General features: G+C 42.3%; 1 non-coding gene across 1 annotated transcript; it reads right to left on the bottom strand.

Moving 5' to 3' along the window:
• Window positions 1-4,792: 4,792 nt before the first annotated feature.
• On the bottom strand, window positions 4,793-4,924 carry LOC143441064 (small nucleolar RNA SNORA17). Its single transcript, XR_013108310.1, has one exon. It is a non-coding gene; the product is annotated as a small nucleolar RNA SNORA17 (small nucleolar RNA).
• Window positions 4,925-10,517: the final 5,593 nt, after the last annotated feature.

Raw genomic sequence — 10,517 nt, 5'->3', positions numbered from 1 at the left:
CATCTGTCCTCCTCTGTCATGACTACTTGGGGCTGGATTGGCAACTTGAAGGCTTGAAGGTGGGGTCTGTCTTCTCACTTCTTAACATATGAACCAAGGTTTATAAAAGCCTAGGTCATGGCTGTAGTAAGATGCAATTTCTTTTATTGCATCAGGGTCACCTGATATGGCTGCAAGGAATTAAATCAGGCCAATTGGAGGGTCCACAGCAAAACTGAGGCTGTGGCAAATTTTATTGAGAGCAAAAAGACTTTTAAATATCTTTATCAGAAAAAAAAAATACAATGGCAATTGCCAGGATCAATACAGTTGTAGTTGCTAAGGCACAATGATGTTTCCAAACTGTGCAAGTTTAATGTCTAAGACCAATTGTCCAGTTAAGCTCTCATGCTTCCTTGACATCTATGGGAACATAGAAACGCAAATCTGCCTGAATGCTTTCCTGCCTGAGGGAGTACATCGGGTCTCTCTGGAACTGGAGAATACATTGTGCCTCAGGAGCCATGGATTTTAATAACCTGAGAAACTTGTGATTCATGCTGTTCAAGGCCAGGCCAACTCCCTCATTCTCTACAAACCAGGAGGGTAGTTTAGTGACAAAATATTCCCTGAAACTGCTTAAGGGTTCAAGAATTTTTTGTCAGTCTCTATGCAGAAAGAAGAAAGAAAATCACAAGAACAGCTGCATCAAAAACAAAACAGAGAAACAGTAAAAATGACTGAAGACAACTACCACACCACTAATAATGATAAGAAGAGGGTAAAAGTAACATGGAACAGACAAAAATATACTTAACGTTCCAAGTTTGTGGGGCAATGGGCTGTGAGAGGCAGCTGGGTACCTGGTTGAGCACAGGCCTCGAACCCTGCATACCCTAATGGGACGATGGGTGTTTGGCCTTGCCTGGACCCTGGTTACTTTTACTTATCCACAAACCCTTCTAAAGAAAGACTTGTGGCCTTAGGTCACATAGCACAGGTAGAGGGTATGACTACAGGCTGCAGAGCCTCAAGAGATCTCCATATTAATGAGATACCTAAAGACCAGAGGGCGTAGCCAACTAAGCAATCCTTCCCAGACCCTCCTCCTTGCAAAAGATATTTAACCTCAGGCCTGACCTGAGGACATGGGGTACAGCTTCATCCACTTTTGGCCATGACAATAAACCTTTTAAAACCATGGACTTCCTCTTGTATTTGGGGCCCCACCATGGGGGTCCTTGGAAATGGTCTTCAACTACCGAGCTGCCACCTAATCTCCCGCAGGAAGACTTCTCTACATTCCAGCCACAGAGGCCTGCCAACTCAAGCAAGCTAGCCAGGCCAGCCGTGACCCAGCCAAGTGAGTTACCATAACCAAGAGTCTCTACCCTGCAGGGCATGCTGGAGCTCCTCTCTCTCTCCTCCCTCTTGGTTGCAGGCCAGTCCAGCCCATATGCCTCCCCTCCCATCTCAGTTCTTCTACAGTCTCCCAGCAGCATCTGGGAGCCCAAGGGCTGAGACCAGCCGGCCTCTGGTCAGCCGCCTGGGCCTGGAGACCCCCAACCCAGGAGCTCTGCTCCTGAGGAACCTCAGACTGAAATCTCCCCATGCCCAGAGTGGAGTTCTGTGACTTCTCACAGCCTGACATCTGCCCAGCACCGTGTGGAGTGAACTCAGTCAAATTCCTGTGCTTCTGCCTCCACTGACCCATGGCAGACACGGAGGATCCACAACTCAACCCAACAGAGCCCATGTCCACTCACGAGCAACAGACCCACACAAGTTAGAATTAACAAAAGTAACGAGATCAATAAGGAAGAAAAGAAATTATGAAACAAAACAATCTAATTGAGAATTGAACAAACAAGTTTGGAGTGGACCAGTGTTGCTGCCTGCAGCAACAGCTGAATGGGTTGACCTGAAAGAGAAGCTGAGAATAGGGGAACGGCGGGAAGACATGAGGCCAAGACAAAGTTCTCTGATCAAGGCCCATAGTTTAATAATTTGCTTTCACATATAAAGGGGGAAGCCCCACCCCCCAGAGTCTCTTCTTGGTTCAGCCCAGGGGCTGGGCAAGGAGATAGCAGTCTGGAAGGTGTCAAAGATAGCTCAGCAATGTGAGTGAGGGGTGTGCATCCTTAATCACAGGCCAGAGGTGTAGCCAGCAAGCTCAGCAGGCAATCCATTCAGCTCAACTCCTGTGGCAGACTGCAGGTCTCCAGCTTCCCAGGTCCTTTGTTATCTCTAGTGGTAAACAGCATGTACCGGCCTGCTCAACCTGGACAGATTGTCAGTGTGGGGGAAGGGCACAGACCAGCTGCCATCATTCCTCTTACCTCTCAGCAGTGGTAGGATATATGGGCTCAGCTCAGCTCTGTGTTATCCCATGGAGTGTATTGGTATGGTTTGTGAAAATGTATTCATTCCAAAGGCTTTTGCTTGAATCCTTAGAGATGTCCTAACCGAACAACTTTGAAAGGATGTGTAAGGCACCTTCAGACTGTGGGCAAGCATATGGGTAATACTGGAGGCACTACAAATTCCTAGGAACTTCAGAGCATATGGGATGGGCACGTGATCTCTGGTTCCAGAGGCCCTCATATGTGCACCTGGGTCTAACGTCCAAGCTGCTGCATGTTTCCAAGTACCTCAGAGATCTGTGGTCTCTAAACTGGGGGTGCAGCATGGGGTGGGGGGAGAAGCTCTCATAGCTATGGTCCTCAACTTCCTTTAATCATGTGGAACAAGTCTCACTCCTGGCCACTTTGTGGGAACACTGGCCATGGTGCCCATCACGGCCACATGGCCCACATGAAAGTTATTTCATGATATCTACCAGAGAGGATCCAGCAATATATTCTTTTCAAGATAGCTCTTGGTTCAAACACTGTGAAAGGTGGTGAGAAAAGTGCTAGATTTTTTTTTTTTTTTTTTTTTTTTTGGTCTGAATCTGGTTTATCATGTAACAGATGTTATTTTCCTGTGATCAACACAGTAGATCTGTGGCTATCATCAGCATTTGATGACTTACCTTATGGCTGCAGCACACAAAGGCAACTGTATCTGTAATCGTTGATGAGTCACTATGCAGCTTGTAGCACTTGAAGTAGCTCTATACCGTTATAAAACTGCCCCCCGCCCCGTAACACAAAGATTTGCTTTCCTGTTTTCAGAAGTATGCTTCCCAGTCCTTCTCAGGATAACAGCGACCACAGCACTTTTCATATCCTCTGCTCCAGTTTTTGCTCCATCTTCATTTCCCATGTTATATTGAGTCTTCACATATTCTTGTCCTCATTTTATGAATACAAAAATTGACACTTTGAGAATTTACATGTCATATTGCAGGACATCAACTTGGGTATGTAAAGTTCAGAAAACATGATCGGAGGACAAATTTTCTTAATCATAACTGATCCAATAATATTTTTATTGTTGTGTGTGGACATCCAACTCCACACAATATTCACACAGTGAGCCACAATTTAACAGGCAATACAAAAACTGTGTCTTCTGGGGGCATATTAAGGATGCTGAAAAGAAAGGGATTCAAAAGTGTTTCAAAAATCAATATTCATTGCATGAGCTTTAGGTATTTCAAGTTGACCGTATTTTCTGGGCCATTTTTAGTATGGTTCCATGGTGATGGTAAGGGTTCATGGAAACAGGGGTGTGGTTGACTAATATAAAGTCATCAGTCTGTTCATTCATTTTACACTAGGTAGTATGTACAACAGGGGGTGAGCGGGAACCCTGGACATGAAGGCTATGCAGCAACCTGCACATTCACTATCTGATCACCTACCACCACACTCAGCCCAGATTTTTATAGAAAAATGATTCTTCAATAAATGTTATCACGTCTTTTGCTTTGCAGCAGCTTATGTGCTGCCTCTCCTCTACCAGGTACATTATGGCACTGGCTAAGGGTCAGCTGGCATGGGGCACTGAACATGTGGTCAACTCAGGCTAGTTCTCTGTCTGGGCCACATAGCACCAGCCTGGTGGTTGGTTTAGGCTCACTTCTCACCTGTCCAGCCTCAGTGGTCCTTTGAGAGGGTCATCTGTCTCAGGTTCACTCTTACCTGGGACCTATGGTTTCAGGTTGAGTTGCTTTAGTCTGTGGCTTGGTCCCTGTCCTGGGAGCCCATCCAGGCCTGCCTGGTGTTGGGGTCCACACTAGCCCCACGTTGGGGCGGCCAAAATAAATGTTGCAGCCCAGGCAAAATGTTGAGGCCCGGGCCGACCCACGTTTGGGCAGCCACTGTATCCCGGCCCAAGCTGCTGCTCCTCCGGTCTGCAGGTCGGGGTTCAGCAAGAGCGAGGGTGAGGGCAGACTCAAAGAATGGAGACCAGACAGGGTGTGGTTCAATCCCGTTTATTCTTCAGTCTCTCTTCCTCTAAGTGTCTCCTGTCTGATTCTCCCTCTATAGTCTCCTTCGTCTAATGTCAGTCTGATTCTGTCTTTACCTTTTATATGTCTTACTTCTAAGCCACGCCTCTAAGTTACACCTTTAATCATGCCCTTAGGTCTTGTCTCTAAATCTGATCTCTACACTTCTAAGTCACACTCTTAAGTCACACACCTTTAATCTCACACACCTTTAATCTCACGCACCTTTAATCTCAAGGTATCTAAACCAAGATTATCAGAGTGTGCTCAGCTGTTGTAGGCTATTGTAATCCAAGTCACATGTCAGGGTATATGGCTCAAGATGGCTGCAAAGCTGATAGCTGCTTTCTGCTAAAAGTCCGCCCCCAACAGCCTGGTACTGAACCAGTGATCATTTTATTCTCGCTTTTGTCAGGAAATGTTAAGCTACTAATCTTTCAGATGTTCTTAGGTCAGAACACTGAGTGTAGGCTTAGCCTCTCTCCTCTCTGCCACCTACTGAGACACATGTGACATAGTAGCCATGCATGCCATGCATCTAAAGGCAAACAAGAATCTTATAACCGCTGTTTCTTCTAAGTATGGATTTGGTTTTGGAACATGCTTTCAGGCCCCTCCCAAAAGTAATAGAGAGGAGTGGTTTACTTCAGATTACCCATTATGTTGCTATTTAAATGAGACTTTCAAGCACGAGTTGTCCTCATGACTGTATGCAGCCTAAACTCTTGTGAACACACCTTGATCCTGTGACTGCATACAGCTTGAACTCCTGCTCACTTTGCTCACATGACTGTGCTTTGTTTTCAGAATACCCTCAAAGTATAAATTGTCTGATGCCCTGAATAAAGCTGACTATTGCATGAGACTTCACTCCAACTTACTTTTAGGCTCTACTCCCCAGGTTAGGGTGGGAACAGTAATTTATATCTTCTCTCAATCTTCTTTGTGCCAAGAATGCTAGAGGCTGATGCAATTTGTAATGTCTCTTTATGTGGCAAAGCCACAAACTATGGTGGAAATAATAACAAAAATTAACTGAAAAAATATCTAGACTGTTTATAAATTGGACAAGATATGTTTTTTTAATAAGACTGGAGTTGCAAAAGTTTCAGGTAGGTGGTCCAGTGCATAAAGGCTCTTTATGCCTTGTCTGATGATCTGACTTCAGTCTCTGGAATTCACGTAAAAAGTCAGATGCATGGCACAACCCTGTGTTCCCAGCACATCAACAGAGACTCCGTTTCTCAACAAGGCGTAAAGCGGGAACCAAACATCAAAAGTTGTCCTCTGACCTTAACATATGACCCTTGTACACATGTGCATGTGAGAGTGACAAGTGTGTGTATGTGCACACACACATATATAAATATTTTATTCAAAAATAAGTGACAAGTGTGTGCATGTGCACACACACAGACACACACACATATATATATTATTCAAAAATAAATTTAAAAGTGTTTTCATTTGAACAAAACTGGAAATGCAGTTTATGAACACTGATGGGATACAGTAAATGAAAGGAATCTGCAGTTTAATGCTTGTATTAGAGAAGTACTTAGAAAATACTTAAAATTAGTAGATTTTGATACTCCAGAAGCCAAATAAATGAGAAAATCATTTAAGAATGTCTTTCATATCTAATGATGTCTGTCTTACTTTACTTTCTATTGCTGTGATAAACACCATGACCCAAACTGCAACTTGGGAAGGAAATGGTTTATTTTATCTTACAACTTCCTGGTCACCATTTCTCACTTAGGGAAGTCAGGATAGGAGCTTGTAGAACAAGTGGGATTAAATGGGGTAGACGTATGCCCGTGAGTACAATAGAGGCACAGTGTTGTCATAGTACCTAACACTTCCTCATTGGACCACTTTAAGGATCACTCCACAAAATGAAGCTTATGCTTGGTAAGGTTAACTGGGACAAAAACCTGGGCCTGGTTAGGACATGCCCTAAAGGAGAATCTAACACTATTATTCTCCTAAATAGATACAGTAATAAATTGCCCTCTGAATTCTTTGTACTCATAGATTAGTGTTTCTTTCAATCCTCATTAGGGAAACATCTTTTTTTTCAGTCAATGAGGATTAATATAGTACATGTGCAGAAAATAAAAGACAGTGGAGTGCTTGGCTCTCCCTCCACAGCTGAGGCATCACAGTGAGATAGGGGCAGAAAGAATGTAAGAGCAAATTGCAGTAGATGTCTGCTGCAAACATTATTTGCTGGGCATGATAGAGCTACGGCACACACGGACTCACAGAAGCTATGACATCATACAAAAGACCTGCCCAAGATCAAGCTATGCAAGAACCCATTATAGACAGAGAAGGGAATCATGTAACCCCATCCCAGCTGAGCAGAAATGGTCAAGTGATTCATGCTAGGGAAGGCAGATTCAGTTTTCTTATGAAGATCAGCCCTTGAGAGGCTACACTCCGGTAAATGCTCCTACATCCATGCACATACAAGCAGCACTAAGTGGACTCTGTGGATTAAAAACATATATGAACATGAGAGACAAAGACGGGAGGGTAAAGGAACCGGAAGACAAGGAATGGGAGTGAATTTGATTACAACACAGTTAAGTGTGAAATTTTCTAAGTAGGAGTTGCAGTTTTACCTTTGAACCACTAGGTGGGGGTAAGTTACACAAAGGGAGACCACAAACTAAAACAATGTTTAGATACGTGACTCACTTTCCTAACAATCTTAAATTAACAGGCCTGACTCATCTTCTCTCCAAATCAGGACAAGTTATAAACGACAATTAAATAATGTTAAAATGATTGAGAAATTCAGATTTGATACCCACGTTGTTATAGACCCATATATACCATACATGTTAAAACACAACTGTACTAAACTGAGATCCAACTTGGAGACAATGATTTGTTTAAAATAATGTATTGGTTTAAAATTAGAACAAGATTTAGCACCTAGTAAGTATTCCATTACATAGAAAAATCATGACTTCCTAAATTACTGCAGTTTGGCAGCTCACAGCTGTTGAAGGGACATATGATATCTGCAGCCTATTAAGAGGTCATAATTCCTTAGTAACACAATGGCTTTAGTATATGGAGTAGTATATAAAGGAGGGGAATCAACATAAATATCTAAGATCTTTCGATGCAGACATAGCAAACCAAGTGTTCCTATATTGAAAATACTTTGGTAGTATCAGCACTTTAACACTGTCATAATAATGTGTTAATGTGAAAAGGACATGGAGACAATATTATATCACTCACGTAGTCATTTAAATGACAATGCCTCCCACAGGCCCAGATATTTGAATTCTTGACCCCAGTGGGTGGCACTCTTTGGAGAGGCTTAGAAAGTGTAGCCTTGATGGAGGAAGTATGTCACCAGAGTTGAGGTCTGAGAGTAAAAAGCCTTACCCATTTCCAGTCCACTAGGTCTGGTTTGTGCTTGCAGTGAAGTGTGTGAGTTCTCAATTTTTTTCCAGCCACCGTGCCTGTTGCTTTCTGTTGTGCTAAACTCACTGCTGTTCTTCTAGAACCACAGCCCAAATAAATTCATCTTTCTATGAGTTGCCATGCTCATGGGTTTTATCACAGCAACAGATGAGCAAATAATTGTGCTTACAATGATCATCACAGATAAAGTAGCTTTTACCTTGGAAGGCTAAGAGCTGTCATAAAATCAAGAGCTGTTGAGTAAAATAGGGAAAATGTGGAAAAAGATTCAAAGCATCAGGTGACAGAAAACTAGGTTAGACTCCTGGGCATATACCCAAAAGATGCTCCAACATATAATAAGGACATATGCTCCACTATGTTCATAGCAGCCTTATTTATAATAGCCAGAAGATGAAAAGAACCCAAATGTCCTTCAACAAAGAAATGGATACAGAGAATGTGGTACATTTACACAATGGGGTATTACTTAGCTATTAAAAACAATGAATTCATGAAATTTTTAGGCAAATGGATGAAACTAGAAAATATCATCCTGATTGAGGTAACCCAATCACAAAAGAACACACATGGTATGCACTCATTGATAATCGGATAGTAGCCCAAAATCTCACAATACCCAAGACACAACTCACAGACCACATGAAGCTTAAGAAAAAGATCAAAGTGTGGGCACTTAGGTCCTTCTTAAAAGCAGTAACAAAATACTCACAGGAGCAAATACAGAGATGTTTGCGTCAGAGACTGAAGGAGGAACCATCCAGAGGCTGCCCCACCTGCGGATCCACCCCAGGTGCAATAAGCATATACAAAACACTGTTGTGGAGGTCCAGAAGTGCATGCTGACAGGAACCTGATATACCTGTCTCCTGAGAGGCACTGCCAGAGCCTGACATATACAGAGACAGGTGCTCCCAGCTAACCATCGAACTGATCATGGGGTCCCCAAAGGTACAGGCAGAGAGAAGACTGAAGAAGTTGAAGGGGCTTTCAGCCCCACAGGGAGAGAGACAATACCAACAAACCAGAGCTCCTAGGGTCTAAACAACTAGCCTGGGAACACACATGGAGGGACCCATGCTCCAGCTGTAGATGTAGTAGAGGATGGACTTGTCAGGCATAAGTGAGAGAGGAAGGCCTTGGTCCCTTGGAGGCTGGATGCCCCAGTGAGGGAGAATTAGAGAGCAGGGAGGTGGGAGTGGGTGAATGGGTGGTGGCATACCCTCATAGAAATAGGAGGAGGGAGGATAGGATAATGGGTTTTCAGGGGGAATGGGGAATGATGATAACATCTAAAATGTAGATAAATAAAGTATACAATAATAAAAAAACAAAAAGAAATACAAAAACAAACAAACAAAAAATCAGATAATGGAACTGGTTATCCAAGTCAAACATTTGAGACATTTTGGCAGAAATTTAACATTACCCATATTACTGAGATTCCTTATAATTGACAAGGACAAGAGACTGTGGACAGGGCACATAGAACTTTAAACAATATTTTCATAAAATAAAAAAGGGGAAGATATATCTCCATACACCAGAAATTTATTTAAATCATGTTCTTTTTATTTTTATTTTTTAAAAAATAAATTGGATGCCAAGGAACTTGGTGCTGAGTGTCTATGGTGCTCTACAACTGGGCATATTTATGCATAGGTGAAAGGGAAGGATCTACTTACTAGCATAAGGCATGATCTCAATTATGTATTTAATATGGGGAACAGGACATGTTTGTGTTTTTTCTGCAGGATGCTGAAGGAGCATTGTGGCTGCCAGAGTGACAGGTGAGACATATTGATGGCAGGACAAAGAAGGATGCTGACCTGTGAGCTTGCTGTGTGCCTTGACAAGGGTGACTGGGGAGCTGTATTGGACAAATGTTCCTGACCCACCATTGCTTACCTATACCCCTGATGAGACAAGCTGCCTTGTCTCAAGTTTTTAGACATTGTGGAACAGAGAATCAAAAAGAGAAGTTATAATGATTCATTCATTGTTCTTAAATGTAACCAGTTATTCAGACTCAATCATGTACTTGTCTAGAAATCAATCCAATATTGGAAATAACAGTCTTCATTCAGAAGTCTGGTTCTGAACATTTTCAGAGACATATATGGAAGTTAGCTGGAATTCTCTAAGATGCTATGTTAGCAAGAGATAAGTTGGGGCAGGATCTGGATTTCAAACAGGTGATAGCACTGTGTTAAGGCTCTTTTAAATGTCAAGTTAAAATTACTTGTGTTTCTTCTACAGTATTTCATGTAAGTTGCATTGACTATACACTTTCTAATTGTGTTAGTGTGTTGAAATCCAGCATATCAGTTACAGAGGTCTATCAACCAGCTTTTGTTTTAGTGTCCTGAGTATTGCAGAACCTTGGTATTCTAAAAATAGCTTGCAAGTACTGAAAGAAGTGGATCAGGCTTTAAGCAGAAGCAAGAGGGTAGTGAGCTTAATTATTGCTGATATAACAGCTTTAATTACATTAATTGCTAGCACCACTGCTTGTGCAATTGCTTTGACACAAGAAGTTAAGACAGCTACTTTTTGTTAATCATTTAGCAAAAAATGTTACTAATGTGCTGAGAATACAAGAGGATTTAGAAAGGTGTTTGGAACAACATATTGCTGCTTTTTATCCTATTTAAATTATTGAAAGAAAGTCCAGAGTTTAAGAGTAAGGAGC

Source organism: Arvicanthis niloticus, chromosome 30, assembly GCF_011762505.2.
Source record: "Arvicanthis niloticus isolate mArvNil1 chromosome 30, mArvNil1.pat.X, whole genome shotgun sequence".
Taxonomy (NCBI): Eukaryota; Metazoa; Chordata; class Mammalia; order Rodentia; family Muridae; genus Arvicanthis; species Arvicanthis niloticus.
The sequence above is the reverse complement of the archived record's forward strand: the minus strand, read 5'-3'. Positions and strand labels throughout refer to the sequence as shown.